Source organism: Lycium barbarum, chromosome 10 (genome assembly GCF_019175385.1).
Source record: "Lycium barbarum isolate Lr01 chromosome 10, ASM1917538v2, whole genome shotgun sequence".
Classification (NCBI taxonomy): domain Eukaryota; kingdom Viridiplantae; phylum Streptophyta; class Magnoliopsida; order Solanales; family Solanaceae; genus Lycium; species Lycium barbarum.
Window position 1 is genome coordinate 63,894,451 of NC_083346.1, and position 26,092 is coordinate 63,920,542.

Consider the following 26,092-nt stretch of genomic DNA (forward strand, 5'->3'; position numbering starts at 1 on the left):
TAGGAAGTTTTGTGATTGTATTGTAAATTTATGTAATTATGGAAGTGGAATTGTTAGGGTGCAAATTGTGATTGTTGTTAATGGAATTGGAAGACAAAAATGTGTTGTGAATATTTATGTCGAAGGTTGAAGGTTTCAGATGAATTATGGTTTCGGTGGAGTTTTTGTATATTTTGTAAAACAATATGAAATGCTTCCGAATTTCATTTGAATGACCTTGAATTAGTAAATGAATATGAAAATGTTGATATTGGTTTGAAAGTGTGAAGTTGGAGTAGAAGTTGATGCATTATGTAGAAAGGGAGACTATTTATGTTAGAATGTGTTTTGTATTGATTGTTGGTGTTGTTGGTACTGCTGTGGGTGTTGTTGTTGACATTTTGACCGAGTTAAATTCTCGGGGATGTTGAATTTATAGGGGAGATGCTGCCCAAATTTCTGTAGACAAGTATGGAGTTAAGATTGAATTTCTAAAGGCTTGTAATTAATATTTGGTAATTGTGACCAATTGTAGATTCTAGAGGAAACAGGATTTGACTTTGGACAAGCGTAAGAAGCAAATAAGGTATGTAAAGCTTTACCGTCTCTTCTTTTGGCATGTCTTAGACATAATAGGTTTGGATACGAGCCTCGGGGACAACTCTATTTCTAGAAATCCGAGTTTGAATTTGACCCTTTTTCATTCAATAGAATTGAATTAAGCACTTCGTGCCTTGTTGAGACAATTTCCTAAACATCTTTAATTTGCCCAAATGGAACCGGATTACACTAAACCTTTCATAAGTGGATCCATAAAGCTTTATGTACGTAATTTGTGTGCGCCACCTCAGTTGACCCGAGGTGGGCCCACTATTTCCAAATCCTCTCCTATTATGCTATTGATTTGTTTTCAAGCAATATTTAAAGGAAACGTTTTAACTACTCTTCTAACTACTAAATGACAACTGTTTTAATTAATACATTGAGTCTTATAAACTATTCTGGAACATGGAACAATCCCAGAAAGATTATTTTGACGTGACCCATTGTGACTTCCGAAAGACACGCACTATGAGTATCGTCCGATCTTTTTGTTATGATCTGTCATTTGAGATGTCTCATCGAGTCTTTGTAAATGTGTTGTGTTTTATATTGCATTTAGTTTCTCACTACTCCACTCGTGGATGCCTCAATGCTTCTTTCACTGAGCTCGGGCCAGGATATGTTATCAAGCGTATTCCACTGCATTATTCGTCGTGCCTCGATGTGAGGGGGCAGGTATACATGTACATGGGTTGTGGAGTATGCTGTGCCATGTAAACATATTCTGATATGATATGATATGGCCATCTGATATGATATGATATGTTACGGAGTTATTCCCTATTCTGGAGTATGCTGTGTTGTGGCGCCAGTGACGGGTTGGCGACCACGTTCTGCTCACCGAGTCCCATAATGGGTCCGGATATGACATATGTTTTTGCATGCATTATTTATGTTTTGTAAGTATGCATTCTGATATTCTGGACATTGCACTCATTTTCTGTACTTTCTGTTCCGGTTATGATTTCGTTTACTGTTCTTCATGCTTTACATATTCAGTACATATTTCGTACTGACCCCCTTTACTTAGGGGGCTGCGTTTCATGCCACGCAGATACAGACGCTCGATTTGATGATCCACCCGCTTAGGATTTTATTCTGCTGTCTTGGAGTGCTCTCTTGTCCGGAGCCCACATTTTGGTACAGACTTTTCTGCTGTACATGCATATGTTATTCAGGGGTATGACGGGGCCCTGTCCCGTCTTATGATTTTGTTGTTATTCGTAGAGGTGTGTAGACATACCTGTGGGTTGTGCATATGTTTTGGGTTGATGTATTCTGTGATAGCCTTATCGGCTTCCACGCGCTATATCTGTTTATCTGCGATAGTTAACAACGCCGTTTGACTTCTATATCTGTATATTTCGTTTATATGCTGGTTTGGGTTATTGGGTACGTATAGGTGTCCAGCTTGGACACTAGTCGCGGCCTACGGGGTTGGGTCGGGACATATCCACTTCTCTAACCCTTACTTGATGATAGCCCGACCTCAAATCTATCTTGGAAAACCACTTGGCACCTTCTAGTTGATCGAACAAATCATCAATCCTTGGAAGAGGATATTTGTTCTTTATCGTCACTTTGTTCAATTGACTGTAATCGATGCACATCCGTAGAGATCCGTCTTTCTTTCTTACAAACAAAACTGGAGCTCCCCACGATGATGAGCTGGGTCTAATAAATCCCTTTTCGAGCAAATCTTTTAGCTGCGCCTTTAACTCTTTTAATTATGCCGGGGCCATTCGATAAGGAGGAATAGAAAATAGGCTTGGTGTCCGGCAACACATCAATGGCAAAGTCAATCTCCCTTTCTGGAGGAATTCCTGGAAGTTCGTCTGGAAACACATCTGGGAATTCATTCACTACCAGAACTGATTGAAAAGTTGGTGGCTTTGCTTCAGTGTCATGAACCCGAACTAAGTGATAAATATAGCCCTTGGCTATCATCTTCCTTGCCTTAAGGTAGGAAATAAACCTACCTTTCGGTGATGCTGCATTACCCTTCCATTCAAGCACGGGCTCTCCCGAAAATTGGAATCGAATTACTTTCGTTCGGCAATCGACATTAACATAGCATGACGCCAACCAATCCATACCCATAATTACATCGAAGTCTACCATTTCCAGCTCAATCAAATCAGCTTTTGTCTGGCGATCACATATCACAACTACACAATTTTTATACACTTGCCTAGCTATCACGGGATCACCAACCGGAGTAGACACCTCAAAAGGTCTGATCAGCTCAGGTTTCACCCTAATACAACCAGCAACGTACGGAGTAATATAGGAAAGAGTAGAACCCGGATCTATCAGTGCATATACATCACGGGAGAATATAGACAATGTACCTGTAACAACGTCCGGGGTGGACTCAAGGTCCTGTCGTCCCGCTAAAGCATATACACGGGGCTGAGTGGCACCTTAAGTAGATGCTACCCCTCTTCCTCTACCTCGGCCTGCTGACATCTGGGGAGCCTGCCCTACCGGGAGCGGTGAGGAAGAGCCAGCTGCTGAACTCCAACTCTGCCACTCATCGACGGGCAATCCCTCATTATATGGCCCACCTAACCACAAGTTTAACTAGCGTCCGAACCCTGGCGACATTGTCCGGAATGCAATCTACCGCACTGGCTGCATCGCAGTACTGGAGGACTCCTCTGGCTATAGTCTTCCCTGAACTGGAAATCTGAGGCCCTCGAACTCTAGCCCTGTCCTGAACGGAAAGAGCGATCAAATCTCCTACCTGTGAATCGAGGAGGTGCACTTGTCCCTGACTGGCCTGAGTACCCAGAATATGTCTGTCTTGATCCCCCTCTATGTTCACTGGTAGCGCCCATGGATCTGGCCCTCTTGCTTTGTCTTCTATCGACATCACGGTAGCCTCTTTGTTGTTGTTGTCGCCCCTCCAAATTTTGTGCGTGGGCCTGTATTCGGGAAATATCCATCCCGTCTTGCAAGGAAGCTATCAAACAATCTCTGAATAAATGTGGCCCTAGGCCACTTACAAATCTATGTACCCGATCCCCCATGTCGGCCACAATAGCCGGGGCATTTCTAGCCAAAGAATTAAATTGCAGGCTATACTCCCGGGCACTCATGTTTTCTTGCTTCAAATTCAGAAATCTACCCGCTCTAGCTCGGCGGACCACGGGTGGCAAATAGTGACGAATAAAAGCATCCACAAACTCTTGCCAAACCAGAGGAGGCGCATTCTCTGCTCGTGACATTACCCAGTTGTTATACCATAAAACAGCCATACCCTGGAGTCTATAAGATGCCAACTCCACGGATTCAGTTTCGGAGGCATGGACAATCTTCAATATCCTCAACACCTCATCTATGAAACCTTGCGGGTCTTCATCCGGCTTTGACCCGAAAAACTCCGAAGGATTTAGGCTCATAAAATAACGAGCTTTGGTACTTGCTACTCGGTCACTGGAACCAACATTCTGTCGTTGCGCCTGTGCGACAACTAATTGCGTCAATAACTGGATGGCCTCTGTCACGACCCAGCCCCGTGGGCCGCGACTGGCACCCTACTTGGGCACCCAGACCAATTAGCATGTTCATTTATCAAACCCAAACTTATTTCAAATTTTCGTATTAGGAATTTAAGCATAATTTAAATCAAAACCTGTCTTAAGCGGTCGCGCGTATCAAAATATCATATCAAATCCGAAAAGAGCGGCGGAATATGCATCGCCGGTCATAACTACAAATATAAACATAAGGTCCATTTAGGGCCACCATAACAACGGACCGCATTAAGACCAAATATCAAAATCAAACGAACACATATAGGACCCTCGCCCCACATATGACCACAGGCCTCTACGAATCCAAACAAAGACATATGGCGAGACAGGGCCCCGCCGTACCCAAATAGTCAAACGTACAGAAATATATACATAGCAAAAGATGTATGTACCAAAAGTGGACTCCGGATCAAAGGGGAGTACTCCGAAATAGCAGAAAGTAAGGCCTACAACGGTGGATCACCGGCGTCAGTACCTGCGAGCATGAAACGCAGCCCCCGAAGAAAGGGGGTCAGTACGAAAGATGTACTGAGTATGTAAAGCATGGAGCACTAAAATTTCGCTGCTTTCTGAGTAAGCCTCGTCAGTGGTGCTGCAATAAAAGAAAAATTCTCCACGAACCTGCGATAATATCCTGCTAATCCCAGAAAACTACGCACCTCTGTCGGTGTAGTAGGCCTGGGCCAATTCTTTACAGCTTCAATTTTCTGCGTATCGACCCGAATACCGTTTGCTCCGACAATATGCCCCAAGAATGCCACAGAAGTTAACCAGAATTCACATTTGGAAAATTTAGCATATAATTTTTGTTGACGGAGAGTGCCAAGTACTGTCCTCAAATGATCTGAATGCTCTTCTGCTGATCGTGAATAAATCAAAATATCATCGATAAACACAATCACGAACATGTCCAGGAAAGGCCGAAATACCCGATTCATCAGATCCATAAATACTGCTGGAGCATTAGTCAACCCGAAAGACATAACTCTGAATTCATAATGCCCATACCGGGTCCTGAAAGCAGTCTTCGGGATATCTGATTCTCGCACTCGCACCTGATGATAACCTGAGCGCAGATCTATCTTCGAAAAATATTTAGCACCCTGCAACTGATCAAACAAATCATCAATCCGGGGGAGGGGATATTTATTCTTTATAGTCACCTTATTCAGTTGCCGATAATCAATACACATTCGCAGTGACCCGCCTTTCTTCCTCACAAATAATACCGGCGCTCCCCATGGTGATGTGCTGGGTCTAATAAAGCCTTTATCCAACAAATATTTCAGCTGCTCCTTCAACTCTTTCAATTCAGTCGGTGCCATTCTGTACGGAGGAATAGATATGGGCTGCGTATCCGGCATCAACTCTATAGTAAAATAGATCTCCCGCTCGGGCGGAAGGCCAGGGAATCAAACTCCAGATTATACTCACGAACGCTCCGACCCCTCTGCTGCAGATGTAAAAACCGATCAGCCCGCGCCCGTCATAAACTCTGAGGGCAGAAAGTGGCGGGTGAAAGCAGTCACAAACTCGTCCCAAGTGGCTGGAGGAGCACCCTCTCCCCTGGATATCTCCCAGGTCTCATACCAGTGAGTAGCAACATCCCGAAGTCTATGCGAGGCCAACTCAACCGACTCGGTCTCTGATGCCCTAACCAAGTCTAGCGAGCGCCGCATCCCCCGAATAAAGTCATGGGGGTCCTCGTCGGGCTTAGACCCGAAAAACTCTGGAGGGCCACACAATAGGAACTCTCGAACCCTCTGGCTGTCACGCCTGTCGTCATCATCATTATCTCTCCGCCCGCGTCTGCGAGCCTGTCCTGCTACCAGAGTGGTCAATAACTGCACAGCCTCTCTCAGTGTCCTGTCCTCCGCCCCTGGGTGAGGAGCTGGAGGCTCGGGTGCGGGTACTCGGGCCCCTAGAGCTGCTGATAGACCTGCTCCAGGCTACGCCTGTGGTGGTGTAGCGGATCCCTCTGAATGGGGCACAACCTCGGGCAAATCATAGACACGAGCCCTGGTAACTCGTTGTGCCTGACTAGTGCCTGTCATCCCTGCCTTGCCCTTCTGGGCCGCCGTTGCCTTCTTCGGAGGCATCACTGCAAACACAATAATGAATCGGATCAGAATCATCTTAATAGCACAGCTCTATCGCACGATCTAAGATTCCAAAGAAAGGTAACACCCTAAATGCCCTGTAGCCTCCTGTTTATAGATGTGGTGCACAACACACCGATAAACAAGACCCTACGAGACACGGCCTGTAGACATTCCGAGGACAGACTGCTCTGATACCACTTCTGTCACGACCCAGTCCCGTGGGCCGCGACTGGCACCCTACTTGGGCACCCAGACCAATTAGCATGTTCATTTATCAAACCCAAACTTATTTCAAATTTTCGTATTAGGAATTTAAGCATAATTTAAATCAAAACCTGTCTTAAGCGGTCGCGCGTATCAAAATATCATATCAAATCCGAAAAGAGCGGCGGAATATGCATCGCCGGTCATAAATACAAATATAAACGTAAGGGCCATTTAGGGCCACCATAACAACGGACCGCATTAAGACCAAATATCAATCCTTGGAAGAGGATATTTGTTCTTTATCGTCACTTTGTTCAATTGACTGTAATCGATGCACATCCGTAGAGATCCATCTTTCTTTCTTACAAACAAAACTGGAGCTCCCCACGATGATGAGTTGGGTCTAATAAATCCCTTTTCGAGCAAATGTTTTAGCTGCGCCTTTAACTCTTTTAATTCTGCCGGGGCCATTCGATAAGGAGGAATAGAAAATAGGCTTGGTGTCCGGCAACATATCAATGGCAAAGTCAATCTCCCTTTCTGGAGGAATTCCTGGAAGTTCGTCTGGAAACACATCTGGGAATTCATTCACTACCGGAACTGATTGAAAAGTTGGTGGCTTTGCTTCGGTGTCATGAACCCGAACTAAGTGATAAATATAGCCCTTGGCTATCATCTTCCTTGCCTTAAGGTAGGAAATAAACCTACCTTTCGGTGATGCTGCATTACCCTTCCATTCAAGCACGGGCTCTCCCGAAAATTGGAATCGAATTACTTTCGTTCGGCAATCGACATTAACATAGCATGACGCCAACCAATCCATACCCATAATTACATCGAAGTCTACCATTTCCAGCTCAATCAAATCAGCTTTTGTCTGGCGATCACATATCACAACTACGCAATTATTATACACTTGCCTAGCTATCACGGGATCACCAACTGGAGTAGACACATCAAAAGGTCTGATCGGCTCAGGTTTCACCCTAATACAACCAGCAACGTACGGAGTAATATAGGAAAGAGTAGAACCCGGATCTATCAGTGCATATACATCACGGGAGAATATAGACAATGTACCTGTAACAACGTCCGGGGAGGACTCAAGGTCCTGTCGTCCCGCTAAAGCATATACACGGGGCTGAGTGGCACCTTAAGTAGATGCTACCCCTCTACCTCTACCTCGGCCTGCTGACATCTGGGGAGCCTGCCCTACCGGGAGCGGTGAGGAAGAGCCAGCTGCTGAACTCCAACTCTGCCACTCGTCGACGGGCAATCCCTCATTATATGGCCCACCTAACCAGAAGTTTAACAAGCGTCCGAACCCTGGCGACACTGTCCGGAATGCAATCTACTGCACTGGCTGCATCGCAGTACTGGAGGACTCCTCTGGCTATAGTCTTCCCTGAACTGGAAATCTGAGGCCCTCGAACTCTAGCCCTGACCTGAACGGAAAGAGCGATCAAATCTCCTACCTGTGAATCGAGGAGGTGCACTTCTCCCTGACTGGCCTGAGTACCCAGAATATGTCTGTCTTGATCCCCCTCTATGTTCACTGGTAGCTCCCATGGATCTGGCCCTCTTGCCTTGTGTTCTATCGACATCACGGTAGCCTCTTTGTTGTTGTTGTCGCCCCTCCAAATTTTGTGTGTGGGCCTGTATTCGGGAAATATCCATCCCGTCTTGCAAGGAAGCTATCAAACAATCTCTGAATAAATGTGGCCCTAGGCCACTTACAAATCTATGTACCCGATCCCCCATGTCGGCCACAATAGCCGGGGCATTTCTAGCCAAAGAATTAAATTGCAGGCTATACTCCCGGGCACTCATGTTTTCTTGCTTCAAATTCAGAAATCTACCCGCTCTAGCTCGGCGGACCACGGGTGGCAAATAGTGACGAATAAAAGCATCCACAAACTCTTGCCAAACCGGAGGAGGCGCATTCTCTGCTCGTGACATTACCCAGTTGTTATACCATAAAACAGCCATACCCTGGAGTCTATAAGATGCCAACTCCACGGATTGAGTTTCGGAGGCATGGACAATCTTCAATATCCTCAACACCTCATCTATGAAACCTTGCGGGTCTTCATCCGGCTTTGACCCGAAAAACTCCGAAGGATTTAGGCTCATAAAATATTGAGCTTTGGTACTTGCTGCTCGGTCACTGGAACCGACATTCTGTCGTTGCGCCTGTGCGGCAACTAATTGCGTCAATAACTGGATGGCCTCTGTCATGACCCAGCCCCGTGGGCCGCGACTGGCACCCTACTTGGGCACCCAGACCAATTAGCATGTTCATTTATCAAACCCAAACTTATTTCAAATTTTCGTATTAGGAATTTAAGCATAATTTAAATCAAAACCTGTCTTAAGCGGTCGCGCGTATCAAAATATCATATCAAATCCGAAAAGAGCGGCGGAATATGCATCGCCGGTCATAAATACAAATATAAACATAAGGGCCATTTAGGGCCACCATAACAACGGACCGCATTAAGACCAAATATCAAAATCAAACGAACACATATAGGACCCTCGCCCCACATATGACCACAGGCCTCTACGAATCCAAACAAAGACATATGGCCAGACAGGGCCCCGCCGTACCCAAATAGTCAAACGTACAGAAATATATACATAGCAAAAGATGTATGTACCAAAAATGGACTCCGGATCAAAGGGGAGTACTCCGAAATAGCAGAAAGTAAGGCCTACAACGGTGGATCACCGGCGTCAGTACCTGCGGGCATGAAACGTAGCCCCCGAAGAAAGGGGGTCAGTACGAAAGATGTACTGAGTATGTAAAGCATGGAGTAGAGAAATATAGGCCACAACTGAAAGCAAACAGGATACAAAGGAGAGAAATGCTGAACAGTATATCAAAATGTGTATCAAAATCATACATACATAATGCAACAAAATCATGCAAAGCACAGGAACGTGGTCACCACTCTGACGCTGGTGCCACACACAGCATAACACCAGAAGGTTCAAATCTCCGTACATCCCCCAGCATACACATATCAGCATATCATATCACCAGCCATATCACAGCATAACTCCAAACGGAACCCGACCCTATGGCGAGGCCTCGGGGAACCGTAACACAGCATACGACCTAATCATCATAGGGCGCACGAATCATAACCGGCCCGGGAACCGGTGAACGAAGTCATAATAAGGGCACGAGCGGAGTCGTGAGCAAACAATGCAATTTGTATATCAAAATAGTCTTTCAAAACTTGATTATTTCATAAGTCAATTCATTATCAAAGTAGTCGAATAGTTATCTAGTACGGAAGTGTATATCACAAAAATGTTTCCAAAGTGGTACGTATGGCTCAAAACATAGCTTAGTAAATCATAGTAATCACAACATTATTTCATAGAGGACAATGTCATAACCGAAGACCCTTTATCAAGATTTTTCAAAAAAAAAGGAGAGCTTAATAGAACAAACAAGGCATCTCAGGGTCAGCGGGCCCACCTCGGATCGAGTCGAGGTCGCGAACATGAATTACGGACATTTAGGGTCTATGGGGTCATACATAAAGATTTCCAAGTCATCCGATCACATTTGCGTAGGTTTCGGACGTTTGATTGCTTTCTAGCCAAAATAGGGTCTTTAGGCTTCAATTGGATTGAATGAATAGTAGCCGTTTTCCTAATTCGGATTTCGAGGAGCAGAATTCCTCCCGGGGTTCCGATATCGACCTAACATACTAAGACATGCCAAAAGAAGAAGGGGGGAGCCTTACATACCTTATAAGCGTCTTATGCTCACCCCAAACTCCGATCCCGTTTCGTCCAGAATCTGCAAATGGTCAAAGTTACCAATTAGAGATTTCAAAGCTTAGGATTGCCCTTAGCCTCATACTTATCTACCGAAATTTCGGCAACATTTCCCTTATATATATAACACCCCCGAGACTTATCTTGGCTCAATATACATCGATACAACAACCCAAACATCACAAACAACATAAACCATAACTAAATCACTCTAACTTCAATATTCTTCCTTTTTCTATAAGTTGACAACTTTCATTCAAACTTCACAATACCAAACTAATGTCCACATTATTGTATTCATTTACTCATTCAAGGTTATCCAAACACATCCCAATTATGCTCTGAGCCATATACATAAGTTCAAGGAATTCGTCCCTTTCCATATTTCATCCGAAACGTCAACAATTACGACGAACATACTAACTCGCATTGTTTCATTCCAAATTCGTTGACAACAACCATAATTCACATTTAAAGTCTTAATGTCATAATTATACAAGAATATACACAAATATACCGAAGTCATATACTTTCCCATAATAGTCCGCAACCATTTTCCAATGCCAATTCGATTCGTTAAACATTCATTTACGTCATAAATGTCACAACGACGCAACTAACGAACTAAATAGAATTCGATTCGCCTTCCTTTCCAAACCACATAAGTCACGGCCACTACACCACACACACACATACCCACGGTTTCATACACACATCAAAACTATGAAATTCTCGTCTATTCTCAATCCTTATCATATTCATACCAATTCCATAACATAAAAAGGGCAAAATTCTTGCCTTTACTTGAAATTCCGACTTGCCGCAAACGTGATTCTTCCGCCAAATAAATTGTATCACGTTGAAAAGCGTTTTGAGTACACTACAATTATGGAAAGAACGAGATTTTTGGATAAAAAACAAAGGCTAAAAAAATTTCTTTCTCCACTAGAGAGGTTCGGCCGAGAGTACTACTAGAGCTCAAGAATGAGTTTATGTTGATCTTCTTGAAAATTCTAAAGAGAGCATAGATATATATCCAAATTAAGGGTCATGTGAAAGTCACATGACCACTTAATATGGGGCTTGGGCCAAGGCTTTGGCCGGCCACCCCTAGTTCTTGGGCCTCAATTTTTGTTAAGTATTTCTTGGCCCAATTCGTTGAAGTCTCGTTTTGTAATTCCCGAAACTAATTTCCGAAATTCCAAATTTACCCTCGGCCTTCCCCAATGTATTTACACCAAATATTTCACAAACAACTTAAGCATATTAACTAAAATCAATTTATTGCCTTGTAACCCACAAGTCTGAATTATTTTCTCAATTTCCAATTATGCGAAAACACGAGACATAACATTCTCCCCCCCTTAAGAACATTCGTCCCCGAATGTTAAATTAATCTTATACAGTCTTATGGTCATGGCGGGGGAGTCCCTTTTAATAATGGCATACGTAATTCATTTTTGTCAACCAACACAACAAACTGGAAAGTTTAGATTACCTGTGGATGTCGGGAACAAGTGAGGGTATTTCTTCTTCATCTCGTCCTCCGCCTCCCAAGTCATCTCCTCTCGGTTATTGTTGCGCCACAGGACTTTAACGGAAGGCACTTCTTTAGTGCGTAGTCTCCTCACCTGTCGATCCAGAATAGTTACCGGCTGCTCGTCATAAGACAAATGCTCCGTTACCTGAATGTCATCCACTGGGAATATCCTGGAAGGATCACCAATACATTTCCGCAGCATAGACACATGAAATACCGGGTGTACTGCCTCCAAGTCGGATGGTAAGTCTAGCTCGTAGGCGACCTCGCCTATCTTCCGAACAATCTGATACGGCCCAATATACCGCGGGCTCAACTTACCCTTCTTACCGAATCTCATAACACCCTTCATGAGCGACACCTTCAGAAACACCCAGTCGCCAATCTGGAACTCTAACGGTCGACGTCGTCTGTCTGCATAAGCTTTCTGTCGACTCTGAGCAGCCAATAATCGCTCCCGAATAAGCTTTACCTTATCTACTTCTTCCTGGATCACATCGGGCCCAATTAGTTTAGTTTCGCCTACGTCAAACCAACCAATAGGAGATCTGCATTTCCTGCCATAAAGGGCTTCATACGGTGCCATCTGAATGTTGGAGTGATAACTGTTATTATAAGCAAATTCAATAAGCGGCAAATGATCATCCCAGCTGCCTCTGAAATCAATAACGCAGGCCCGCAACATATCTTCCAGCGTCTGAATAGTGCGCTCGGCCTGCCCATCGGACTGAGGGTGAAAAGCTGTGCTGAGGCTCACCTGAGTCCCTAATCCCTCCTGAAATGACCTCCAGAAATTTGTCGTGAACTGGGTACCTCGGTCCGTAATAATAGATACAGGGACTCCGTGAAGTCTAACTATCTCTCTGATATACAATCTAGCATAATCCTCAGCCGAATAAGTAGTCCGGACTGGGAGAAAGTGGGTTGATTTCGTCAGTCTATCAACAATAACCCAAATAGAATCGTACATGCGTGGAGTGCGCGGTAACCCAACAACGAAGTCCATATTAATCATCTCCCATTTCCAGGCTGGTATTTCCATCTCCTGTAATAATCCACCGGGCTTCTGATGTTCAATTTTTACTTGCTGGCAATTCGGGCACTGACTAACGAACTCGGCAATATCTTTCTTCATACCGTCCCACCAATACAAACACCTGAGATCATGATACATTTTAGTGGAACCAGGATGAACAGAATACCGTGCATTATGTGCCTCGCCCATAATCTGTCGTCGTAGACCTGCAACATCTGGTACACAGAATCTGCCTTCATATAATAATACCCCTTCAGGCGAGATTTCAAACAGAGTCTTTTCTTTATGAAGGGCCACATCTCTGTACTGAATCAGAATAGGATCTTCAAACTGACGCTGCTTTACCTCTTCTATAATAGATGATTCAGCAACTGCACGAACAGAAATCCCAGAATCTCCAGAATCTGCCAAACGAACTCCAAGGCTGGCCAGCTGATGAATATCACGAACGAAATCTCTCTTACCAGATGGTACATCAGCCAAGCTGCCCATGGACCTGCGGCTAAGTGCATCCGCTACCACATTGGCTTTCCCAGGATGGTACAGAATATCAACGTCATAATTCTTCAGTAACTCAAGCCATCTTCTCTGCCGCAAATTCAATTCCTTCTGCTTAAAAATATACTGGAGACTCTTATGGTCCGTATAAATATCAACATGGACCCCATATAAATAATGCTGCCAAATCTTCAAAGCATGAATCACCGCGGCCAACTCAAGATCATGAGTGGGATAATTCTTCTCGTGCGGTCTGAGCTGCTGGGAAGCATAGGCTATGACTCGGCCGTGCTGCATCAACACAAAACCTATCCCAATACCAGAGGCATCACAGTAGACAACATACCCATCTGATCCTTCTGGAAGAGTCAAAACTGGAGCTGTAACTAACTTTTCTTTCAACATCTGAAAGCTGCGCTCGCAGGCATCGGTCCACTGAAATTTCGCTGCTTTCTGAGTAAGCCTCGTCAGTGGTGCTGCAATAGAAGAAAAATTCTCCACGAACCTGCGATAATATCCGGCTAATCCCAGAAAACTGCGCACCTCTGTCGGTGTAGTAGGCCTAGGCCAATTCTGTACAGCTTCAATTTTCTGCGTATCGACCCGAATACCGTCTGCTCCGACAATATGCCCCAAGAATGCCACAGAAGTTAACCAGAATTCACATTTGGAAAATTTAGCATATAATTTTTGTTGACGGAGAGTCCCAAGTACTGTCCTCAAATGATCTGAATGCTCTTCTGCTGATCGTGAATAAATCAAAATATCATCGATAAACACAATCACGAACATGTCCAGGAAAGGCCGAAATACCCGATTCATCAGATCCATAAATACTGCTGGAGCATTAGTCAACCCGAAAGACATAACTCTGAATTCATAATGCCCGTACCGGGTCCTGAAAGCAGTCTTCGGGATATCTGATTCTCGCACTTGCACCTGATGATAACCTGAGCGCAGATCTATATTCGAAAAATATTTAGCACCCTGCAACTGATCAAACAAATCATCAATCCGGGGGAGGGGATATTTATTCTTTATAGTCACCTTATTCAGTTGCCGATAATCAATACACATTCGCAGTGACCCGCCTTTCTTCCTCACAAATAATACCGGCGCTCCCCATGGTGATGTGCTGGGTCTAATAAAGCCTTTATCAAACAAATCTTTCAGCTGCTCCTTCAACTCTTTCAATTCAGCCGGTGCCATTCTGTACGGAGGAATAGATATGGGCTGTGTATCTGGCATCAACTCTATAGTAAAATCGATCTCCCGCTCGGGCGGAAGGCCAGGGAATCAAACTCCAGATTATACTCACGAACGCTCTGACCCCTCTGCCGCAGATGTAAAAACCGATCAGCCCGCGCCCGTCGTAACTCTGGGGGCAGAAAGTGGCGGGTGAAAGCAGTCACAAACTCGTCCCAGGTGGCTGGAGGAGCACCCTCTCCTCTAGATATCTCCCAGGTCTCATACCAGTGAGTAGCAACATCCCGAAGTCTATGCGAGGCCAACTCAACCGACTCGGTCTCTGATGCCCTGACCAAGTCTAGCGAGCGCCGCATCCCCCGAATAAAGTCATGGGGGTCCTCATCGGGCTTAGACCCGAAAAAACTCTGGAGGGCCACACAATAGGAACTCTCGAACCCTCTGGCTGTCACGCCTGTCGTCATCATCATCATCTCTCCGCCCGTGTCTGCGAGCCTGTCCCGCTACCAGAGTGGTCAATAACTGCACAGCCTCTCTCAGTGTCCTGTCCTCCGCCCCTGGGTGAGGAGCTCGAGGCTCGGGTGCGGGTACTCGGGCCCCTGGAGCTGCTGATGGACCTGCTCCAGGCTCCGCCTGTGGTGGTGTAGCGGATCCCTCTGAATGGGGCACAACCTCGGGCAAATCATAGACACGAGCCCTGGTAACTCGCTGTGCCTGACTAGTGCCTGTCATCCCTACCTTTCCTGTTATATCCCGTGTTTTTACACGTTGGAAAAATATGGAAATATTCTTGACCTGTAAGAAATAAGATCATAATTAACTTTTATTTGACATAGGAGTCGTGTATGAAAGAATATTAATGTGGAAGTGTGGGATAAGGCTAAGGGCAAATTTGGAATTTTGGAAATTAGTTTTGGGAATTACAAACGTGGACTATAAGTCATTGGGCCAAATAATTGAATGGAATTTAAGGCCCAATGCACAAGGGGTGGCCGGCCATGGTGTGGCCCAAGCCCATGAATTTATTAAATTTCCCATGTGATAAAATAACTAAGGGACCATATTATATATCATCTTTATCTCTTAGAAGACTTGAGAAAGAACACAGCAAAACAAGAGTAAAAGAGAAGAGACCATTCGGGTTTGGCCATAGAAAAATCAACTCCAAAAATCTTGCCTCTAAAATTTATATTTTGTGGTTTTCCTACTAATTTGGGTAGCCTCTTCAACTTGGTGTAGTTGTCTTGGAGGAAGAAGCACTTGGTTCCTCAATTTGATCACTAGTTCAAATAAAGAAGACTAGAGAAAAAGGTAAGGATTCATTCCTTTTTATTGTGTTATGAAGTTTTGTTTCTGTTGTAGTATGTGAGAATGAGTTGATTGTACGGAAAAATGGAAGTTTACCAAGTGGATATGTATATAGGCATGTGGTCGTGTATATATGTATGTGTATAATTGTAAGGTGTTGAATTTATATCATATTCTAGTTGTGGTTGGGATGAAATGCATCTTGGAAATAAAAATTGAATGAATTGGATAGTAGTTGGTAGTGGGGTGTTTGGCCGTGTGGTATGGGGTGTGTGGAATGGAAATGGATTAAGTTTGTCTAGTGTGTTAATTGTGTTATTGTGAGTCTTGCAATGTAAATGAAAGTAAAACGATATGAGTTTGCTTTGAAATGGAATGTAGAAAACTTATGTCGTTTAAGTATGATTTTACGACATTATGAAAATGAAGTTATTAGGTTGCAAATTGTGACGGGTATTGATGAATTTGGAGGATGGAATCATGTTATGAATACGTAAGTCAAAGATTAGAAGTTTCGAATGCGTTATGACTTTGGCGGAAAGTTTGTATATTATGTATATCGTATGAATATATTGTGGAAACGATATGAAATGCTTTTAAACTATGTTGTGGTAATCTAGATTGATAATGAATGTGAAATTGTTGAGAATAGTTTGAAGGTTAAGGTTAAAGTAAAGGTTATGGCATTATGTCGGCAAGTAGAACTAGTTGTGCCATATTGTGTTTCTAGTGTTTGTTGTTGATGTTGATGTTCTTGTTTGGGTTGTTGTTGATGATTGTGAGCCGAGTTGAATTCTCGGGGGTGCTATATGTATAGGGGAAATGCTGCCGAAATTTCGGTAGGCAAATAAGAGTTGAATTGAATTTGTAGCATCTATAACTTACAAGTGGTAAACTTGACCATTTGCAGATTTTTGACGAAACGGGAAGTGAGTTTGGAAAGGCGTAAGGAGCTTGAAAGGTATGTAAAGCTACCCCGATCCTTCTTTTGGCATGGCTAAGTGTTTTAGGATCGGATTCGGGCCTCAAAAGGCCTTCTTGGCCATCGGAATCCGCAAGAGAAAATCTCAGTTTTTCCTTCAGTAGAATTGAACCATTTTGATATGCTTTTCCTGAAATTATGTAAACTTTCTCTAAACTCCTTGAAAAGCTATAGAATGTCCGTAGAACCCCTATAGGTGACCCCATAAGCTTAAAGGGCGTAATTTGAGCCCACCGCCTTGCTTGTTCCGAGGTGGGCCCACTATTCCCGGTTTTGCCCTTAATGTACTTAAGTCTTCTTTTCGAATAGTTCTTAAAAGAAACGTTTTGACTACCATTCTAATTACCTAACAAACGTTGTTTTAAATATTCCATTAAGTCTGATAAATTGTTTTGATACTCGAAACTCATTTACTATGATTCGTTCCGACTTCATTGGATCGGTTTGTCTTTGATATGCCTCATCGAGTCTATGGAAACATTCATGATATTTTAATTGCATTAGTCTCTCACTACTCCATTCGTGGATGCCCCAATGTTTCCCACACTGAGCCCGGGCCAGGATATGTTGTCAAGCGTGATCCTTTGCATTGTTCGCCGTGCCTCGATGTGAGGGGGCAGGTATACGCGTACATGGGTTTGTGGAGTATGTTGTGCCATGTACGCTTGTTCTGATATGATTTGCTATGGCCATCTGATATGATATAATATGTGACGGGGTTATGCCCCATTCTGATTCTTCTGTGTTGTGGCACCAGCGACGGGAGGGTGACCACGTTCTGTCTACCGAGTCCCTTGGCAGGGGCCGGATTTGATATGACATATGTTTCTGTACACACTCTGCATGTTTTGAAATTATGTATCTGATACTTTGGATTTTTTTTCTGTTTATTTCTGTACGTTCTATACCAGTTATGATTTTGTTTCTGCAACTCAGGCTTTACTTATTCAGTACATATTTCGTACTGACCCCTTTCCTCGGGGGCTGCGTTTTCATGCCGCGCAGGTACCGACGACAGATTTGTTGATCCGTCCGCTTAGGATCTCATTCTGCTATTTTTGGAGCGCTCTTTTATTCAGAGCCATCTTTTGGTATAGTCTGTCACTCCTATATATATGTTTATTCTCGTTCATGGGTACGGCGGGGCCCTGTCCCGTCATATGATTCTGTCGGTCTGTTAGAGGTCTGTGGACATGTTTGTGAGTTGGGATCTTTCTGTACAGCTGTGTGTATATGTTGTGTTTGGGCGATCCCATTCGCCGCAGCGGCCGGTCCGCATATATTTAAATGTTACTCTGTTGGCCCTGTGTGGCCTTTGTTGGTATTTTCTGCGTGCAGGGCATATGGGATAGTCCGTAAAACAAAGGAAACTCTGCCGAAATTTTTCTGGAAATTATCTAAATTGGAAATAAAGCCTTGTCGGCTTCTGCTTTATACTAGAATGCGTTTGATACAATTTGAGATAGCATTTGGTAGATGCGTTTGAGTGCCCAGATCGGGCACTAGTCACGGCCTACGGGGTTGGGTTGTGACATTGCCCTTCTGGGCCGCCGTTGCCTTCTTCGGAGGCATCACTGCAAACACAATAACGAATCGGATCAGAATCATCTTAATAGCACAGCTCTATCGCACGATCTAAGATTCCAAAGAAAGGTAACACCCTAAATGCCCTGTAGCCTCCTGTTTATAGATGTGGTGCACAACACAACGATAAACAAGACCCTACGAGACACGGCCTGTAGACATTCCGAGGACAGACTGCTCTGATACCACTTCTGTCACGACCCAGCCCCGTGGGCCGCGACTGGCACCCTACTTGGGCACCCAGACCAATTAGCATGTTCATTTATCAAACCCAAACTTACTTCAAATTTTCGTATTAGGAATTTAAGCATAATTTAAATCAAAACCTGTATCGCCGGTCAAATCCGAAAATCCGAAAAGAGCGGCGGAATATGCATCGCCGGTCATAAATACAAATATAAACATAAGGGCCATTTAGGGCCACCATAACAACGGACCGCATTAAGACCAAATATCAAAATCAAACGAACACATATAGGACCCTCGCCCCACATATATGACCACAGGCCTCTACGAATCCAAACAAAGACATATGGCGAGACAGGGCCCCGCCGTACCCAAATAGTCAAACGTACAGAAATATATACATAGCAAAAGATGTATGTACCAAAAGTGGACTCCGGATCAAAGGGGAGTACTCCGAAATAGCAGAAAGTAAGGCCTACAACGGTGGATCACCGGTGTCAGTACCTGCGGGCATGAAACGCAGCCCCCGAAGAAAGGGGGTCAGTACGAAAGATGTACTGAGTATGTAAAGCATGGAGTACAGAAATATAGGCCACAACTGAAAGCAAACAAGATACAAAGTAGAGAAATGTCGAACAGTATATCAAAATGTGTATCAAAATCATACATACATAATGCAACAAAATCATGCAAAGCTCAGGAACGTGGTCACCACTCCGACGCTGGTGCCACACACAGCATAACACCAGAAGGTTCAAATCTCCGTACAACCCCCAGCACACACATATCAGCATATCATATCAACAGCCATATCACAGCATAACTCCAAACGGAACCCGGCCCTATGGCGAGGCCTCGGGGAACCGTAACACAGCATACAACCGAATCATCATAGGGCGCACGAATCATAACCGGCCCGGGAACCGGTGAACGAAGTCATAATAAGGGCACGAGCGGAGTCGTGAGCAAACAATGCAATTTGTATATCAAAATAGTCTTTCAAAACTTGATTATTTCATAAGTCAATTCATTATTCAAAGTAGTCGAATAGTTATCTAGTAAGGAAGTGTATATCACAAAAATGTTTCCAAAGTGGTACGTATGGCTCAAAACATAGCTCAGTAAATCATAGTAATCACAACATTATTTCATAGAGGACAATGTCATAACCGAAGACCCTTTATCAAGATTTTTCAAAAAAAAAGGAGAGCCTAATAGAACAAACAAGGCATCTCAGGGTCAGCGGGCCCACCTCGGATCGAGTCGAGGTAGCAAACATGAATTACGGACATTTAGGGTCTATGGGGTCATACATAAAGATTTCTAAGTCATCCGATCACATTTGCGTAGGTTTCGGACGTTTGATTGCTTTCTAGCCAAAATAGGGTCATTAGGCTTCAATTGGATTGAATGAATAGTAGCCATTTTCCTAATTCGGATTTCGAGGAGCAGAATTGCTCCCGGGGTTCCGATATCGACCTAACATACTAAGACATGCCAAAAGAAGAAGGGGGCAGCCTTACATACCTTATAAGCGTCTTATGCTCACCCCTAACTCCGATCCCGTTTCGTCCAGAATCTGCAAATGGTCAAAGTTACCAATTAGAGATTTCAAAGCTTAGGATTGCCCTTAACCTCATACTTATCTACCGAAATTTCGGCAGCATTTCCCCTATATATATATAACACCCCCGAGACTTAGCTCGGCTCAATATACATCGACACAACAACCCAAACATCACAAACAACATAAACCATAACTAAATCACTCTAACTTCAATATTCTTCCTTTTTCTATAAGTTGACAACTATCATTCAAACTTCACAATACCAAACTAATGTCCACATTATTGTATTCATTTACTCATTCAAGGTTATCCAAACACATCCCAATTATGCTCCGAGCCATATACATAAGTTCAAGGAATTCGTCCCTTTCCATATTTCATCTGAAACGTCAACAATTACGACGAACATACTAACTCGCATTGTTTCATTCCAAATTCGTTGACAACAACCATAATTCACATTTAAAGTCTTAATGTCATAATTATACAAGAATATACACAAATATACCGAAGTCATATACTTTCCCATAATAGTCCGCAACCATTTTCCAATGCCAATTCGATTCGTTAAACATTCATTTACGTCATAAATGTCACAACGACGCAACTAACGAACTAAATAGAATTCGATTCGCCTTCCTTTCCAAACCACATAAGTCACAGCCACTACACCACACACACACATACCCACGGTTTCATACACACATCAAAACTACGAAATTCTCATCTATTCTCAATCCTTATCATATTCATACCAATTCCATAACATAAAAAGGGCAAAATTCTTACCTTTACTTGAAATTCCGACTTGCCGCAAACGTGATTCTTCCGCCAAATAAATTGTATCACGTTGAAGAGCGTCTTGAGTACACTACAATTATGGAAAGAACGAGATTTTTGGATCAAAAACAAAGGCTAGAAAAATTTTCTTTCTCCACTAGAGAGGTTCGGCCGAGAGTACTACTAGGGCTCAAGAATGAGTTTATGTTGATCTTCTTGAAAATTCTAAAGAGAGCATAGATATATATCCAAATTAAGGGTCATGTGAAAGTCACATGACCACTTAATATGGGGCTTGGGCCAAGGCTTTGGCCGGCCACCCCTAGTTCTTGGGCCTCAATTTTTGTTAAGTTTTTCTTGGCCCAATTCGTTGAAGTCTCGTTTTGTAATTCCCGAAACTAATTTCCGAAATTCCAAATTTACCCTCGGCCTTCCCCAATGTATTTACACCAAATATTTCACAAACGACTTAGGCATATTAACTAAAATCAATTTATTGCCTTGTAACCCACAAGTCTGAATTATTTTCTCAATTTCCAATTATGCGAAAACACGGGACATAACAGCCTCGGTCAATTGTTGACCCGAAGCAACTGGAGGAGGAATTGGAGCTGGGGCCCCTCCTTGCTCTTCCACATTAGGTGGGGTAGAAGAGGTATTAGATAAGGCCTTATTATGTAATTCTCCTTCTTCGATATTCATCGGAGCCACTCTTTCTACCCGCCTCTTTGTCGTAGTCTTGCCCTTCTGGGCGACTGTAGCCTTCCCCTTTGGCGACATCTGAAATCACAACATACTATTATGAAGGATAAAATCTTACACGCGGCTCTATCGCACGATCTCACGAGAAGAAAGATGGTCATTTTTCCTAAATGCCCTGTAGCCTCTTGTTTATTGATGTGGCGCGCAACACACCATAAACAAAACTCTACTAGACACGGCTCGTAGACACTTCCTAGGACTGAACCGCTCTGATACCACTTTTTTCACGACCCATCTAGGGGCCGTGACGGGTACCCGGAGCTAGCTACCGAGCACCACTCGTTCTGCTACTCATCTTACTCATTTAATGTTCTTTTATCGATTTAAATTTAGGACATAAGAAAATCATCTTTTCATTTTGAGAATGCAAAAATACTTTTATATGCATAAGCCTCTTAGCCATCAAAATAATATATACATGTACATGAAAGCATCTCGTGAGACCATGTAACCCACACTGCGCATCTACGAGCCTCTACTGGAGTACTGAACGCAAGGACGGGAGAAGTCCCCGTCATGCCCAAATACATATACATGACTATATACACAAAGAAATAATCATAACCGCCGGGAGAATGGAGTGCTTCTCAAATCAGCTGACAGCTACTACGAATCGGGGTCGAGCTCTCCTCCCTGTCTACCTGTGGGCCTGAACACCGCATCCAAAGAAAACGGACGTCAGTACGAACATTGTACTGAGTATGACAGGCATAAACAATGAAATAAGACAATGATAATGGGAATGATATCAATATGGAACATCTGAATCTGACTGTCAAGTATAAAGAAAATAAGTCATGCATGCTATCTTACTCATACTCATCATCATATCATATATGCAAAATATATAAGCTGCCTGTCCATATCGAATCGGTGTGATAATCAATAACATTAGCCTGCGTCCAAGCCTCCTGCGTCCGGGGTATCATCTCATGCCGCTCACTACTGGTGTCTGCCCATGTCATCTGGCCATAGTGTTTACATATAGCTGCCCGCCTTAGCGGTGACTGCCCGGCCAACAAGGCGCGGTGTTATATCATCATCATCATAATTGGCTCATCATGGTATGTTTATTTCATCATAGTACATGCATAAGGCTCAAGATCAACTATACTCTATCGGGGTGACGTAAGGTCGTGATCCCCCGATTGCATTATGGAACAACCATGGACATTATGCCTCACCTTGACGGAATTAGCATATAAGGTGAGTGTAAGCGATGAATAACATCATTAGACTTTTTGTACTTTAACTCATTACCTTGTGTAGCTAATTATAGACATAGGCTCGTGGATAAGAAAGTAGTTACACTATAGGATTCATGCCATTAGAAAGAAGGGACTAGCCTCACATACCTTTCTCGTTTAAGCAATCTAGCGTTCGTTTATTCTCCTTCAATGTCACGCCTCTACCTTCAAAAGTGGATTCGTACTAATGTTAATTAATCAACTATTAGAACGCACTACTATTTATAGAGACAATTGGGCGGCACTTCCTTTGTTTATACTACTTTTCCCATATTCTATATTAACTCCTAAACGCTCACAACAACGTTCACAACATTGAAATCAACAATCATCATTTACATGCACTAACCACAATCCACCATTTCTCTCTAATTTTTCTACATTTATACTTATAACTCATTATCGCGTTTCCTCCTATATAATACTTATTTCATGGTCTAAGCATCCTTTTCAACATATTCATAATCATAGCACATCAACATTTATGATTCCATTCAACTACCATTCAATTGTGACACTATTCATCCATTTTAAGACCCATCTTCTATGTTTTCCTACCATTCAAGCATCTTAGCTTTCCAATACCTTAAACAACATGATGAAGTCATGAAACTTACCTTAGATGATGGTGGAACAAGCCTAGAGTGGAATCCTTCCTTTTGCACCAAAACCCTACTTCACCTTTCTTGGAACTTCTTGGTTTGGATGAACTTCACTTGAGTTTCACACACCGTGTTTCATGGATTTAATGTTATTGATCATTGATTTCCTTGTTATTCTTATGGTTGAAGTGTTTGGATAATTTTCTAGAGAGTTCTTGAGTGGTGTAGATGAGAAATGAAATGAAAATGAACAAAAAGGGTCCTTTATATTAATCACAAAATCTGATTTTTTTATGAACAGTAGTCGGGATGCACAGTGGTCGTAAACCCACTTTACGGGCCATATTCTGGTTTACGGTTCGTCCTTCGCGACCGTATTTAAGCATATCAAAACCAGAAAGGCATGCTGGAGATCATTGCAATTTACGACACAGTTTACGAGCCGTATTTAGATTTACGGTCCGTATTCCAAGTTGTTTTTAACCATTTGAAACATTTGACAGAAAGTTGAAATTTTTGAAAGGTTTGAGGACGATAGCAATTTACGGTCCGTAAATCACTTTACGGGTCGTATTCCACTTTACGACCAGCTGGGTCAAAGTGCAAACCTGCAACTTTTCACTGTACGTTCACGGGGAAATTTTCGAGGTGTAACACCCTTCCCCCCTTCTGGAACATTCGTCCTCGAATGTTAAACACTCGGGATTCTATGAAAATTTCGCCAAAGTTTCCCCTGTAATCTAGCACGACCAACCTTTCACAAAAACCCATAATATCATCGCATCACAGGGCTACATCACACATCGACATATCTATGGCCACACACGGCCAAAAGCATGAAAATAAACATACATACCATATATCGCTGGCGTTTCATCTTGAATCTCACCTGGGGGTCGAAATAAATGCGGATACTTAGACTTCATACTCTCTTCCGCTTCCTAAGTTATTTCTTCCTGGTTATTGTTTCGCCACATGACTTTAACTGAAACCACCTCTTTGTTTCGGAGTTTCCGCACTTGCCTGTCGAGGATAGCAATAGGCACTTCTTCATAGGTTAGCTTTTCTGTTACTTGCACATCATCTATCGGAACAATCTTTGTGGGATCTCCAATACACTGGCGGAGCATCGAAACGTGGAAAACTGTATGGACTGATTCAAGCTCCGAAGGCAGATCCAATCCATAGGCTGCCTGACCCACCTCTCGAATGATTTTGTAGGGTCCAATATATCTGGGACTTTGCTTCCCTTTCTTACCAAATCTCATCACCCCTTTCATTGGTGACACTTTCAAAAATACCCAATCATTAATTTGAAATTCCAAGTCCCGTCGGCGGTTGTCCATTTTTTACCTGTTGGCAATTTGGACATTGTGCTACGAATTCTGCTATGTCTCCCTTCATGTCGTCCCACCAGTACATCATCTTGAGATCATTATACATTTTGGTTGCACCTGGATGAATAGAATATCGAGAGCAATGTGCTTGTTATAAAATTCGTCAGCGCATTTCCGCCAGATTCGGCACACACAACCTGCCTCGGTACCTAAGAATTCCATCCTTGGAAACTTCAAACGGAGACTTTTCTTTCCCATGAGATGTGTCTCTATAACGACATAACTGCGGATCTTCGCACTGCCATTCTTTCACTTCCATATCTAAGGACGAAATTGTGGAATCATTTATACTAATCCTGGCATCGCCCGAATCAATTACACGCACTCCAAGATTATCCAATCGATGAAGTTCTCGAATCATCTCTTTCCTTTCTGGAGGGACTTCACATAAACTGCCCATTGATCGGCGGCTAAGTGCATCAGCTACTACATTCGCCATCCCGGGGTGGTATAAAATGTTAACATCATAATCTTTTAATAATTCTAACCACCGCCTCTGTCGCAGGTTCAACTCTTTTTGCTTGAAGATGTTCTGAAGACTTTTGTGATCTGTAAAAATATCAACATGAACACCATACAAATAATGCCTCCATATATTTAAGGCATGAATAACCGCAGCCAATATGAGATCATGAGTCGGATAATTCTTCTCATGTTTCCGCAATTGTCTCGAAGCATATGCAATAACCTTACTATGCTGCATCAATACGCATCCCAATCCGACACCGGAAGCGTCATAGTATACAACATAGCCATCTGGAAGTGTTAGAACCGGGGCTGAGGTCAACCTGTTTTTCAACTTTTGGAAACTGCGCTCATAGGCATCATCCCATTGAAACTTTGCTGACTTCTGGGTTAGCTTCTCAATGGGGCTGAAATAGACGAAAAGCCCTCTACGAGCCTTCGATAATAACCTGCCAAACCCAGAAAACTATAGACTTCTGTGGGCGTTGTAGGCCTTGGCCAAGTCTTCACCGCTTTAATTTTCTGGGTGTCGACTCGAATACTATCATTTGAAATGACATGGCCCAGGAATGTCACAGAATTCAGCCAGAACTCACACTTTGAAAATTTTGCATACGATTCTCGGGCTCGAAGAATACAAAGAACAATTCTCAGATGATCCGCATGTTCCGATTCCGTTCAAGAATACACCAGAATATCATCAATA